This window comes from Antechinus flavipes, chromosome 5 (genome assembly GCF_016432865.1).
Source record: "Antechinus flavipes isolate AdamAnt ecotype Samford, QLD, Australia chromosome 5, AdamAnt_v2, whole genome shotgun sequence".
NCBI lineage: Eukaryota > Metazoa > Chordata > Mammalia > Dasyuromorphia > Dasyuridae > Antechinus > Antechinus flavipes.
Window position 1 is genome coordinate 170,400,651 of NC_067402.1, and position 15,535 is coordinate 170,416,185.

At 37.7% G+C, this 15,535-nt stretch overlaps 1 protein-coding gene across 1 annotated transcript in view; it reads left to right on the forward strand.

The window, feature by feature from the left end:
- Positions 1-245: 245 nt before the first annotated feature.
- The window catches only part of SFMBT2 (Scm like with four mbt domains 2), a 301,913-nt gene continuing 286,623 nt past the window's right edge, over positions 246-15,535 (forward strand). The window contains exon 1 of the mRNA XM_051962302.1: positions 246-678. The gene's annotated coding sequence lies outside the window, so the exon portion shown is untranslated. The remainder of the gene's footprint in view (positions 679-15,535) is intronic.

The window sequence follows — 15,535 nt, forward strand, 5'->3', positions numbered from 1 at the left end:
AAGTTTATACACTTAGATTAATAAAAAAAAAAATTACTCAAAGAATGAAGGAAGCAGCCAACTGACAAAAAAGCCAAAACGACCTAATTATATTTTGTTGTCATTTTCACCGCTGGCGATTTAAACTTTCTGTAGCCAGTCTAGGAGAAGAACCTAGAGAAAAGGAGGAAGGGGGAGCTGGGGTGGGGTGGGGTAGGAATGGAGCGGGGGGCTGACTGGAGGGGTGGGTGGGCAGAAAGGAGTTGGTCGGGCAAATGGGAGGGTGGAAGGTAAGAGAGCTTGTATTATTAACGCCGGCCAATTGGTTTAGGAAATTTTGCAACCGCTGGAAAAGGTCATTGAAGGAATTGAATGCAAAAGAAAAAAAAAATCATCTAAAAAAGAGTGCCGGGCATGCGCAGAGGGAGGATGCCATATTGGAATGAGTCTGTAGTGAGAGAGCGGGAGGGAGAGGAGAGAGAGAGAGAGCGAGCGGGAGGGAGAGGAGAGAGAGCGAGCAAAGGAAAGGAGAGAGAGAGGGAGAGCAAGAACCAGAGAGAGAGGGAGAGGGGGAGAGGGAGAGAGAGAGAAGCACACACACACACGCACACACACACACAGATCGCCTTTTCACCACTGAGCAGAGGGGGGCTTTGCCCTTTTAGAGACTGAGGAAAAAAAAAAAAAAACTTCATCCAGGTAAGACGTCGCTCCGGGCGCTGCTTCTCCGGGCGTCCCACACTTAGCTTGGTTAAGGAAATCTCTGGCTGACAGGTTGAGCGCGCAGATCAGCAGATTTTTTTTTTTTCCCCAGTTAAGGAAAAAAAAAAAAGGGGTGTGTGTGTGTGTGGGGGGGGATTGTGGAAAGGAGAGTTTTTGGGCAAGGGGCAAAGGCTATGCATGGAAGGAAACCATCCCAATCTCAAACTCCCAAACTCTCCTTGATTGTTCGTCTGCAATGGATTTTTTAATTTAATTTTTTTTTTTTTTTTTTTTTTTTTTTTTTTTGCTTTTTTCCTTCTTTCTGAAAAGCAAGGATGGTGTGCAGGAGATCAGGGGATCCAAACACTCAAGTTTCAAAGTGTCTCATTTTATAAATTGCGTCTTCCTCACTCTCGTACCCAATGACCCCTTTACACCTTTAGTGGTGAATGCTCTTCTTTTTTGCATTGACACCACCATCCCCTTTATTCGTGCAAGCCTCTCCTTTTGTATTTTTTTTTTGGGGGGAGGTAGGGCTTGGGAACAAGGGGAAGATTGGGATAAAGATGGTTGGGACAACAGCTAGTGAATTTATATATATATATCTATCTTCCACATACATACACATAAATCTGTATTTTTAAAAAAAGTATCTTTGGCAAGAATTTGCATATGTACTTAAAATGAAATTACCTAGTTCTGGAGGGTGCTTTGGAATGTATGGACTCTCCTTTTTTTCTTTTATTTTTTAAAAAAGTAATATCCTGTCATTTGGGGCTTTCCTGTTCATGTGACTTTCTTTCGAATTGACTAGACTTGATCTCTCTGTAGTCTAGAGTTTTTTTTTCCTTCTTGGTTTTCTTGGTGTTTCAAGAAAAAAAGAAATACTGAACGAACTGTTTTATTTATTTATTTTGATAAGAGGCGACCGAAACGGGGGGTAAGCAGTGAAAGGAGTGTGTGTGTGTGTGTGTGTGTGTGTGTGTGTGTGTGTGTGTGTGTGTGTGTGAGAGAGAGAGAGAAGAGAGAGAGAGAGAGAGAGAGAGAGAGAGAGAGAGAGAGAGAGAGAGAGAAGGTGCATAAGATGTTGGACAGATATTTAGAGCCTGATCCTTACGTATTTTCTCCGAAGCTCTACAACTGTGGTAAATGAATATTTATAAATCGTGTCAGTTTCAACATGGCGGGCTAAGGTGTTTTTAAAAACCTGAAAATAAAGATTTTGAGGTGGGAAAAAACCCAACCGGAGATGCTACTCTTTAGGTTCTACTCTCTTTGGTTACCTCAGGAGGTGTTTTAGCGAATTAAATGGGAAAGCAAGATAGGGGTGAGCCTGCCCTAGTTTTTTCCGCGGTAAAATTCTCGGTGTGTAAAGTCCATTACAGGAAGGGAAGGGAGGGGGAGAAGAAGGCAGTGAGTGAAGTTCCCTCCTCTCGTTCGGGGAGTAAAAATAAATGATGATGGATGTAATCATTTATTTTAGATGTACTCGAGATAACTTCGTCGTGCCCCCCCCTCCCTCTCCTCCTCTCTGTGTTTATGTTGTGGTCTTTTCGCTGTCAAAGACTCTCAGTAGGTGGAGCAAGGAGGTCCTATTAAAAAAGGCTAATTGTCCGGTGTCTGATGCAGTTGTGGTTGGAAACGCTGGTGGCTTTTCTCCCCCTTCTTCCCTGTGCAAGGAGGCATGCTGTGCTAAGAATTGGACTGCTCTTTCTTTTCTGTGTGTGGAGGGGGATGGGGGGTGGGAATGGAGAGAAGAATAATGTTGAGTATAGAGCACCGGAGGATGACAGGACCTTAAAAGCACAGCGTCCAGGATGCTGGGCCAGGAGTTTATTCCTGGTTACTTCTTGGAGAAGCGGTTTCTGGAAGTCAGGCGATGGAGAGGGAGAAAGGTTTTTCTGGAAAAATAGGTTAGCCTTGTTTGTAGAATGCTTGGCTTTGGAGAGGTGGGATCCAGGGGTCAGTGGGGTTGGGGAGGAATGGGGGAAAGAATGCAAGTTTGATGGCACCGAGGGGCACTGGGAGGAGAGTGTTGTATGGAGAATCTAGAGCATTCATTCAGAAGCACATCCCATGGGGTTTCTCAGTCAACCTCCGGGAAAGGATTAGACAACCAGAGAACAAATAGAGAAACAAACCCACGTTATGGGGAGGGGGAACCTCCAAACTGAACTACCTTACTGATTTCTCCTGCCGAAGAAACTCTGGATAGGCACCTCAAACCCTAAGTGTAACCCTCGCCGTGCCTCAGTTTCCGCCTATGTAAATAAGGTAGTTGAGCTCAGATCCCTTCCAGCTTTAAGTTTATGATCCTCAGATCCTTCCTGCCACACCGACAGGGGTCGCCAAAAGTCACCGTGCAGCCTTAGCCGCGCCGCGATTGCCTAGTGTTGTAGCGGGAGAAATCCTTCCCCGAGGGAGTAGGGGCAAGGTTAGCGCTTTAGCGTAGGGTAGGGGGAGGGAGAGCGGAAAGAAGAGGGAGGGGGGCGTAGACCAGCGAGGCTCTGCCTTCCGCAGTGTCTGCAAACTTAACCAGAGCGGAGCCGGGCGCACCGACGTGCAGAAGTGAAAGTTAGTGCATTTAATTTTTTATTTTTAAAATTAGATTTAAAAAAAAATTTAGATATTTTGGGCAGGGGTTGGGAGTAGAAGCAATAATCTAGTCTTTGGGCATTTTGAGTGGCGTGGAGGAGGGATCGATAGTCTATTCTTTCTCCTTTTTTAAACGGATGCTTACATTGTGTGAAAGGTCCTTGCAATTCATTTGGTTCCGGGGGTCTTTTGGGAGGGGATGGGGGGGGAGGGAGAAGTGGGGACTGTGGGCGTGCGTGTGTAATGTGTGTGTTTGCAGAGGTGGTTGTGGTGGCGGCGGCGGCGCTGGTGGTGGAGAAGGAGGAAGGACGGGCTAGCAAAAAGAGAAACGAGCTTAATTTCAGCCCCATCGGGATTGCAGGGGCTGGGAGTTGAGAAAAGCCTAAAACGAGAGTTTTGATAACGGAGAAAGCAGCCCTCGCTCCTTCACCGTCCCATCTTTCCTCCCTTTTCTCCGCCCCTTCTTCCAGATTGCCTGTGGGAAACCGAGGAGGCTTTGGTAAAGTAGGAAACCAGCCTAAAATGGCTCTTTGCTCGTAAACTGCAGTTTCAGACGGGAACACCTCCCCTCTTCCTGACGTCGCTTATGACAAGCAAAGAATTAACTCCAACTCCACGAAACCTGCAATTTTTTTTTTTTTTTTTTGCATCGTGGTTGTACAATGAAGGTGAAAATGCATTCGTGCGTGTTTTTCTCAAACTCCTTAGGATACTTGTGCATGTATTGGGTGTGTGCATGCGTGTGTGTGTGTGTGTGTGTGTGTGTGTGTGTGTGTGTGTGTGTGTGTATTCGGACTTTTCTTTCTTTTGGAAGAAAGAAAACCGAGAGGTTGGCTGTTAAGAAGTCGAGCCAGACCCACCGCCTCTTTAACTAAGCTACCCTGAGAGCCAGCTCAGCTGTTTCTTTGACTGGCAAGGTTACTAACCAACGGGTGCCAATAAATGGATTAAATGACGTGGAAACGGGGATCTTTATGAATTGAAGAACTCGCCAACCCTCTTAGGATCCTGCACCCCCCCACCTCCCCCTTCCCCCCCATCTCCCTACCCTAGAGCACCAGGACTTGGCTTTTTTGTGGCTAGGGAGGCCACAGGTGATACTCAAAGCTCAGGGGAAAGGTGGGTGGGGGGGTGTTCCCAGGGAAACAGGAAAGAGCATCCCTAAACTTCTTGCAGTTTCACTTTCAGAATTCGAATCTCTCCTTGCTTCCAGGATCTTTTATTTTCTGCTTTAAGTGGAGGCTCTAGGAAGGAAGAGAGGCATCAGACGTTAAATTTAGATGTGGGAGACTTTTTTGGGGGGAAGTATAAGCAGATGTGATTCTTAACAAAAGCCCTGTCCTTTACGACGAACTTTTTGCTTCTCCACCTCCTTGGACATGCTCTGCTGTCAGATAGATTTTTTTTTTCCTTTGGACTGCGTGCCCCCCTTCCTCCCCGACCCCTTTTGCCTGGCGCAAGGACGTGGAGAGGAGACAGCCCCCGGCTCCAAGGAGAGTCTTCCCCCGCACCACGTTTTGTCAGTTTCAGCAGTAGCGCAGACGCGGCTGAATCCGAGCCGATTGGTGGGAAACAGATTTCCTACGTAGAGCCGAACCTGCTTTAATCGGGATCAATCCCTTCCCCTTTCTCTTCTTTACCCTCCCCCTTTCCCCTAATATGCTTCTAACCCAGTAGCGATTTGGGAACTGAGAAGTCGAAGCCTGTGTCCTACACTAAGTAAATGGATCAGTCTTTTCATCCAGGTGGAAAATCCAGCGAGGGGGCTTAAATCTGGTATGCTTTACTGGGGAGGGAAGAGGGGGAGGGGAAGGGGAAAGGGAAAGGGGGAAAGATGGGGAACTGCTGTGAGCCCTAGGAGCTGGGAAATACGCCCTTGGATAGTGTAAGAGGTGTGTTACTCCTCCCTCCCCCATCTCCCCTCCCCCTTTAGCTTTTTCATTTTATAACTCCTCCCTTATATACACCTTCCCTAGGAAAAACAAAGTGGTTTATCTCTTAAAAGGAGAGAACTCCTCCCTTCCACTACCCTCCCTAGCACGAAAGTGCCTTACAAAGTATAGTAAATCTGCACTGGGCTGGTAGAGTACCATACTTTTACAAGATCACGAATTCCACCCAAACAGAACCTGACAGTCCCCGAGGTCTTAAACTGTGATCTTGAAGCCTCTTGGGTTTCTTGAAAAAATCTCAGACCTCAGGGTTTGGTGATGCTCAAAAATCACCTCTATCTTTCTCACCTCACCCCAATGGTTTTGAATAACAAACTCCTCACCCCACCAACTAAGGCTTATTTACTTACGATAGCTGTCCAGGTGGGAACTAAAATTCACCAGTGATGAAGAGAAATTGATTGGAAAGAATTTTTCATTCTCATCTTTTCTTGAAGCAATTATAGGCTAATTTTGAACTCTCCTGGCTATAAATAAGCCTAGGTTGGGTGCTTTTTGTTTTTGTTTTTTTCTTTAAATGGCAGGATGAATTCTAATTACTTGGTGGCTCAGGATTTTTCCCTCTCCCTTTCTTATCATGAATCCTTAATTACCAGAACTCATTCCTACTCAGACTAGCCAAGGAAGTGTCTCTTGCTTTGTTTCAATAATCATTCTTTATTCTTCTCTTTTCACTCTACTTTATATATGAGGATCACACATAGGCATGCTATATGATGGAAACCTTGTTTTTCATAGTAAGTTAAAAGGAAGGATGTGTTTCAATTGCAGTGTGCTTTGGGGGGGGGCTTCTGTAAATATAATTAAGAACAATCAGGGATCATGCAGCTTCTCGCTTGTTTGCTAGCAGAAAACAACAACAACAACAACAAAGGCATTATTTACATGGTGTCTCTATGAAAAAGAGTGAGTAGTTGAGTGCCCATTTGGGGTAGCCACCAGCTGGGCTCATGCTAAGTTTGTGGATAGAGTTTCTGTTGTACTGAAATTTTGTTGAAGATTGGGGTTGTCCTCTGAGGGCTTCACTTTCTTCACTTATAAAATGAGAGAGTTGCATTGCACTAGAAGATTTAATTTCTTTAGACCTCAGTTTTCTTGTGAAATGAGATGTTTGGGTTAATTGATTTCTAAATTAACTTTATGAATTGGATTTCATAAGTGTGTGGACATGCAGCAGGACTAGAAGGCTAAAAAAATCAAAACTGAGAAATCACAGTTCTCAGTGGAGAGTTCACAGTTGAAGCAGGAATATAGGATGGACCCATGGATCATTGTGTTTGAGGATGCAGAATCCTCTGAGAAGTATGTGACTTGTTTCAGCTCTCACCATCCCAGGTCATGGTGAAACCATTTTTCCTGTAGAATCATTTGACACTAAAGAGTATCCATATTTCCTGTTAAATAATTTTAAAGATGGAGATTCCATGACCCTTCTACACCTTGTTCCACTTTTCACTAGAATTAAACATGAAGCCCAAGATTTTTCATTCCTATTTCCTTTCTTTTGAAAGATTAAAAGGATTAAAGAAAAACCCAACCCCAAATCCGAAAACCTCAGACCAGTTCATAAGAAAGATGATATAATGGAGAAAAAGTCATGCATTAACCATATTTGTATGCCAGATGTTTATTAGGAGAATTGTATACTGTGAACCAGGGATGATTTTTCAGCTGGCAGTCTTGGATAAAACATGAAGTCTTAGTAGCTTTTTAAAGTTGCTTAGTACTCAAAATTGTTGTATGTCAATGAGTCATGGATTACTACAGTCTGGGGAATTAATAATAAATGTCATTCAGAGGGCAATAGAGATGTGTGTGAGGTGAGTATGAGCAAATAGCAACATCTATGAATGATTAAGAACTGTGGAGAAGAGCTCAAGTACAATCATCAGAGACACATGATTGAAAAAGATGGTCTGGTTGGAGGGTGAGAGCCAGGGAAAACTACTTGGTGGCAGTTTTCCGACAATTATCACATTAAAAACTCTTAACTGCATTGTTGTAAGATAATTATTGTAGGTGTATCTTTTTATGCATTTTCATCCTTTCACCCTCTGTCATCTGTATTACACTGCAAATTCTTAGGGGAAAAAAAAAACCATCATTTTTTTTATAGTTCTTGGCATTCTTATAAATGGCAACTATCTGGGAGTTCATAATAATCAAACTGTCTTCACTTTCATGTTATTTATTCTTTTGACAAGATGACATCTTTTGACACTGGTTTGAGAAAGGAGCTATTGTATTTATTTATTTTTTTTTCACCTCTGATTTTTTTTTTTAAATAAAAATGATATGTCTGTCTAAGTACTTAGTGTTTATCTGCTGTAATAAAAAATATTCTGCAAAGTAGGGCAGGGAATGACATTGCAGGCTGTAACTATTGAGAAGATACAAAGAGATGTACTATCACTGATAGCTCATGGGGAAGATTTTCATCCTGTGAATTCTCTTATGGAGTTTTGTTGGCTGAGAAAAGCCTTTCTTAAAACAAAAGAAAAATTTCCCCACCTCCTCCAAACAAACTTTTGAAATAGATCCTTTTCCAACTATAATAACTTTTCTTTCTTTTCAACCAAAATTAAGTAAGAACTGAATCTAAATTCCCATGTTTTCAGACTCCACTACCATATGTGAACTGTGGGCATATTACTACTGTATTTTCTACTACTCATTTTAAAAACCAGGGATTCTATGTCTAGTGAGTAAGGGGATTAAACATGAAGGCATAGTCTTTGGGTTGTGTTAATAATTTTGTCCATGTACTGGTCTAATGTACTTTAAAATGTCCTATTGGAATATTTCTTCCTCTACTAAAATCTTTCCTTGTTATAGAAAAAAGAAAAATATAGCAAAGAAAAGCATATTGGCCATGTTCAACCAACTATTTCATAACCATAGTTCATTATCTTTCTGATGAAAAGAGGGAGGCATGTTTTACCATCTTTGCATTTGTGATACAAAAGATTTCATTGCATATCTCAGTTTATCCATTTCCAGTTGATAGGTATCCTCTTTCACAAAAAATACTGCTATATTTCTTTTTTCTTTTGTACATGAGGAACCTTTCCCAGTGGCTTTGACTAATTTGAATTATAACCCCAGAAAGGTGGTATGGCTGGGGTCAGAAAGTATGTATAACTTAATAACTTTTCTGCCATATTTCATTGTTGTTTATCAAGGCAGCATGGCATAATAGAACACTGAAATTAGTAGTGAGGAAGACCTGGATTGGTATTCCATCTTGAATACTAGCTTTTTAAAAAATTATGCAAATAATTTGAGTTGTCTGAGTAAAATGAGGTTACTAATAAGACTTTAAATTCTAGGATTATTTTGCTGATTAAATGAGAAAATGTATGTAAAATGCTTTGCAGAACTTTTAAGTATTATATAAAAACACCTGTTTTTATTTTCTGAAGTGATTGAGTCAATCCATAGCTCTCCCAGTGATGCAGTGTTGTACTTGACTTTTGCCAATTATCATTTTTATCTTTTGTTACCATTATTAATAAGATGGATAGAAGGGGAAACCTCAGGGTTGTGTAAATTTGTATTTCTCTTAATAATGTTTCAGAGCATTCTTCAGTATGGTTGTTGATAGCTTGCTGTTCTTTCTTGAAAAGTAACTGTTCCAATCCTTAGATTCTTTGTTTATGACTCTTTTTATATATTTAAATGGGCTTCCTATGTCTTAGATAGCAGACCTTTGTCAGAAATTTGCTGTAAAGATTTTTCTCTCAGGCTACAGCTTTTCTTTATAATATATATAGTCTTGTTATAGATTTAGCATCATAGCCACCAAACTCCTCTAAATAGATTACTTCCAGAATCAGGAAAAATAATAAAATTAATTTGGAGGGACAAAAGATCTGGAATCTTGAGGGAAATAATGACAAAAAGTAGGAATGAAGTAGATTTACCATCACTAGAACTCAGTATTTATCAAGACTCATCTGTGACTTAATTAGTATAGAGAGTCCTATACTGATAGGAAGTAACATTCTTCCAGTTTATCAATACCTGTCATTTATACTTTTAGGGAGTTATATGTTTGGGAATTAGGGTTTGTGTCAAGTGGGGATGGTGTAAGATTCCAGATAATGTATTATAAGTTCACCCAAAGGCAGATTTGCATGTTCTCTGTCCAAGACAACCAGAGTTATTCTTTTACCCATTGCAGACCCATAATTTTCTATAACTTTTTCCTTTCCTTGTGCAAGTTCCCAGTCTTGCCCCTTGTGAGGGAGATGCAAGCTTGTTAGAGTAATTAATAACAGATCTCATCCAGACACTCACAGTAGCAGTTATTGAGGTGCTATAGGGAAAGTTCCCCATCTTCAACATACCCCTTAGGAAAAAAAATCCTGATAGTAATTTAGGATCAAAAAAATGTGGATACCAGTTATGTCTTGCCCAAGGTCACAGTGATATGGTGTGGAATTCAGATCTTTCAGAATAAGAGTCCAGGCTAAGTCACTATCCATGGTGCCTTGTTGCTTCTAATTGATACTGATGGAAAAAAAAATAAAGAAATTGACCAGCAAGGAATATTAGCCTAGCAAGACTCAGAAGCAATTGAACAGAGTTGCTTTAGTATTATATAAATACAAGAACACAAACTATTGGAATAAGAATTTTTTATTAAACAAAGACTTCTGGGAGAACTGGAAGGCAGTGTGGTTTAAATTAAATTTAGGTTAATATTTTATACCTTATTCCACAATAAGTTCCAAATGGATGTATGACTTAAATTGAAATGATCATATCATAAAAACACTAGAGGAGTAATGGATAGAAGTACTTTGTAAAACTATGGCTAAGATGAAAATTTTGCCTATACAAGGGATAGAGGTAATAATAAAAAGTAAAATAGACAAATTTACTTAGATATTTTTTCTTAAATGCTTATTTCAATCCAAAATATTAAAGGCTGGTTTTGAGCTTTGGTGGTTTTTCTAAAGGCCTTAATTTTACTAGAGGATGAGACAGAAAATGTATGTTGATTAAGCCATCGTTTCATTTTGGAGTTATTAGTAGGAGGCCTAGGTAGCAAGATGCATGCAGTTCCATTGGAGGCACAGCAGGCATCAAATGGTCTTGCTGCTAAGTGCATTAGCACTTAAGGTATCTGGCCAATGTTTGTATCAATTCCACAATATTTAATTCATTTAATTATTAAGTGTTTGCTGTGTGCAAGGCACATATTGAGTTCTAAAGACATTAATGTTAATATGATTTTGGGTAGACAAGAATGATATTCCCTGACCTGTGACTCGAATTTTAAATGATAATATGGGGGAAATGAACTTAGAAAAAAAGGTTGAGTAGCAAACAGGACTGAGATAAAATTTTGGCCACTAAAGATTTTAAGGGACTTGAATTTCCTAAATTGCAGCTGAGATACTGAGAAGCATTTGGTTTTGATTTATAAATTGACTTTATTTTTTTTTCTCTGTTAGTGCTGATACCTATCCCTTAAATACATAAACAAGGATAAAAAAAGAAAACAGCCTTTTAGAAGAGATGGAAAACAGAAATCAAAAGACACTGGGGAGGGGCTACCATTTTCATTTTCTAAAAAGTGTTGGCAACTGATGAAAACAGACTTTGGATTCAAACTCCAACTTTCTTTTGTATTTGATGTTCTTGATCATGAAGAAAACTTAAAGACAAAAAACAAAAGCTGGTATTTATCTTAGCTCTACATAAACACTGTCTTGTGCTTCCTCTCTTGGCTCATCAGCTGTTCATAGACCCTATTTCCATGGCAGAGTTGACCTCAGGCAATGATGCTGACAAAACAAAGGTTCTTTACTCTATATGAATGAAAATTAATTTCAGCTCTTTTCAGAGCACAAGAGAAAAATCAATGTTTGCCAAGTGGAAGTAGCAGAATTCTCAGAGAATCATTTGCTTTCATATTCCTTAGAATTGAAAATGGGGAAAGGAAATGTAATGTGGTGGTTAGCATTTACCAGATACATGGGATTCTGAAGTTTACCCTGTAATGCATGTAGTATGATGTATAATTGAATATGAGTATTATCCCTGTTTCATGAGTAAAGAAACATGGGGTTTGTTAGGTACAATGACTTATTCTGATTATGCAGACAATAGTTGAGATTTGAACTGGGTTCTCTTGAATTCTAAATGAAGTACTTTTTCTCAAGTTGTATTCACTTAAAAATTGTTTTCTAGGTCACAGATATCATAGGAAAACAACAGAGATAAAGTTTATCTCATTTTGTGGTTTAAAGTGACTGGCAGAAGAGCCAAAATTCAAACCACCCATATTCTCTGATTCCAAATTCTTTCCATTCTACCACTATGTTAGTTTCTCCATTTGTAAATTATCAGTTATGATTCATGCCCATTTATCTCAGAGAACAGAGGTGAAAACTCAGATCACATTTTAAGGTAAATAAAATTACTTTATAACATCTCATTTAATTTTTCTATTTTAAAAAATGTATTTATCCATTCTCTCACCCTCCCCACCCTATCAGTGTGTAGTTAACAATTTCTCTTCTCTCTTCCTCTTCATCATTTATTTTTTCATGTTTGTTTATTTTTTTTAGTTTATAGGATAATTGTTTTCCATAATGTAGTATAATAAAAAAGATGATTACATGTGAAACTGCAGATCTGTTTTGCACAACTTGATGTTTCTTTTAAATATATAATAAAGTTATCATGTAAAAATTTTTTTTTTCTCCTCTCCCCCCATAGCATACTTATATTTATCAGTTTTTTCTCTGGATGTAGATAATGTCTTTCTTTATATATCCTTTATAGTTAATTTGGGCATTTAAAATTAACTTATTCACTCACTGGTTCTTAAAACAATATTGCTTTTACTATACCACTTTCTCTTGGTTCTGTTTATTTTACTCTTCTTTATTTCATGCTAGTCTTTCCATGTTTTTATAAGATTGTTGAGTTCATCATTTCTTATAGCACATCAATATTGCAGTCAAGGTGATCTTCCCACCCATCTTTCCCTGGGTAGAGTGCTGTTTTGGGAGTACCAAAGTTCTTCTGAAAAGGAAATCCTGTAGTCTTAGTTATGGATTCCTGTGGTGTACTAGTGAAGCCTTCTTCTCAGAATAATGTTAAATGCTTAACTCAAAATACAGAGAATTACTAAGAAAACCAGTTATAGTGAAATAAAGATTTTTTGATTCCAGGTTAAGAACCCTGGTCCTAGATAAAACCGATCCATTTTTTAATTACTGAGGCAATTGGGGTTAAGTGACTTGCCCAGGGTCACACAGGTAGATGTGTTTAATGTCTGAGACCAGATTTGAATTGGGGGTCCTCCTGACTTCAGGGCTGGTGCTCTAGCCACTGCACCACCTAGCTGGCCCTAAAACCAATCCATTTTAAGGCTCTTAACTGACATTTATTACTTTTCTTCTCCCACCCCCACTCCCTCGGGCTTTTTCTTTAATTAATAGCATCTTTTAGGTTCTTCTTGAACCTAAATCTTTAGATTCTTCTACTTTCCTATCCCAGAATTGCCTCTCCATTGCTTTTATCTAACTCGACTTAAAGGCACCTATTATTGTTAAGACATTAAATTACTCTTCCTTTTCTGTTTCTTTTTGGGTTTGGTGGGGTCCTGGCTTGAGTGTTTCCCACTGTTGTGGGTCACCAAAAAATAAAAAAAATAAAAAGTGATATCCTTAGAATGGACTCGAATTTAAAAAATATTGCTTCAGCTCTTTTTTCCTGTTTTCTTATTAAGATCTTCTTAAACCTTGAGCCTTTTAATTTGTTTTTTCCCCTTATTTCTCATTTTTGTCTCTTTTGCAAATCTATTTTTTTCCTTTTAACAAATCATCTAAAAATATGAGAGAATTCCATTTCTTAATTGTTTCTTGATAACCATAGTTATTTACCCATCTTGTATTTTCTTGTTGGGATATTTGAATTGGTTATTCTACTCCTGTTGAATGAATACTCATTGAATTTCCTCTTCTCCCTTTCTCACTTTGCCTGTCTGTGTGTCTCTTTCAGAAATCTCAAATACTTCTTGCCAAAAATCTCTCTTTTTCCAGTAATCATTAGACTCAATTTTGCAGAATGTTATTTGGGTTTAACACTTGAGTTCCTCTGCTTTTTGGACCATTCCATTCTATTCTATTTTTTTTTTTTAAATTTCCTATGAGTAATGCTGAATAATTTGAATCGTTTCATAGCTGAAGACCTCTCTTGTGGTTGCTGGTTGACTTTGTGCTTGGTATTGAAATACATACCTTGAAGTTTCAGGAATAAAGTTTTTTTCTTTGGTAATGATCTGTAATTTTAATCAATTTGTACTTTATTGTCTGTATTCAAATATTCTGGATGAGTTTCTTGAAGTATGGTATTTGGATTTATAAAGTTGATCATGTTCTAGAAGAATTATGGTCTCTAATTTATCTCTGCTCATGTTGTATTTAAGATCACTTTGGCTTGCAGAGAAATTGTGTGTGTTTTTTAAAAAAAGATTTTATTGACATTTTCTGTTTCTTACATCAGGATAGTACCTATGTAGCCCTCCCCCTCCCAGAGAGACATCCCATTTGATAAATAATACATAATTTTTAAAGAGAATAAAAAATCAGCCCAACTGATAAGTTCATTGAAAAAGTCTGAAAACATGCAAGGTGTAACATTTGTGTTCTTCCATCTCCACAAAGAGGTAGGTTTGGGGGTATCTTCTCATGTTTTCATCTGAGTCCTTTTTTTGTTACATTTGCTTTTACTTTTTTGGGTGTGTCATTGTTCTTTCCATTTCCATTGTTATAGTTATTGTGTATGTTGTTTTATTGGGTGTGCTTACTTTATTCTGCATCAATTCTTGTAGACTTTTGCATGCTTTTTTGTATTTATGACATACATAATTTCTTACAATTCAGCAATATTCCATTATATTCATGTATCAGAATTTGCTTATCTATTCATTCTTCAACTGATGGACATTTACCTTGTTTCCAATTCTTAATTGTTAAAAAAAAGTATTGCTATAAACATTTTGGGGTTTATGAAGACTTATTCTCTACATGTGATTGTCTTAGGGGATAAACCTAGTAATGCAGTCTTTGGGTTAAAGGGTATGGAAGTTTTAATCACTATATTTGCATAATTTCAAATTACTTTTTGAAATAGTTGTGCCAGTTCACAGTTCCACCAATAATATATTAGTATGTAACCTTTCTAATATTGACTTGCTATCTTGGGGTTAATTTTTGCCAATTTGTAGGGTGTGAGATGAATGAATCTTAGAATTGTTTTGATTTGCATTCTTATTAATAATTAAGAGCATTTCGTCATTTGATTGTGAATATTTTTGCAATTCTTTTGATACCTATTCTTATTCTTTGACTATTGGAGAATAACTATTAGTTTTATATATATTAATTGTTTCTATATCTTTGATATCAAATCCTTATCTGAGAAGTTTGATACAAAAAATTTTCTCTATTCAACCATTTCTTTTCTTAACCTAGATTCATTAATGTTATCTGTGCAGAAAGAATCTTTTTAATTTCAAATACTCCAAAGTTAGGTATTTAATTTTTTGAAATTGCCTCTATCTCTTTGGTTACAAATATATCTCCAAACCACAGGTGCAAGAGGAAATCTTTTTGATCTCATTTTTTTATGGTATGATCTTTAATATGATCTTTAATATTAAACTCATATATCTGCTTAGAATGTATTGTGGAATGTGAGGTAAGATTTTGTTTTAAGGCTTATGCTTTCTAGTTTTTCCAGAAGTTTTTTTTTTTTCAAATACGGAGATTTTCTCTTAAGTAATTCATAATTTCTTCATTGTGGAAGGCTGAATAATTGAGTTTTCTTGTTTCTGAATCTTCTAATTTAGTCTGTTCCATTGATTTATCCCTTAACCAAATACCAGATGGTTTTGATGATTACTACTTTATAATATAGTTTGAGGTCTGGAAAGGCTATTTTCCCTTGTTCATACTTTTCATCATTTTCTGTGATATTCTAGATATTTAGTTCTTTTAAATAAAAAAAATGGTTATTTTTGTTATTATTTCATTTTGCTATTGTTTTATTGACCTTTGTAAAGTATCCCCTTGTTAATTTGATCAATATAACATTAAAAGTGTAAATTAATTTTGGTAGTATTGTCATTTTTATTATATTGGCACAAGCCTGACAATGAACATTGACTCTTCTTACAGCTACTTAAGTTCTTTCTTTAAGGAATAAGTTGTAATTTAATCAATATGCCTTTTTTTATACTTTGGAGGAGATTAATTTACAGATACTTTGTGCATTTTGTAGTT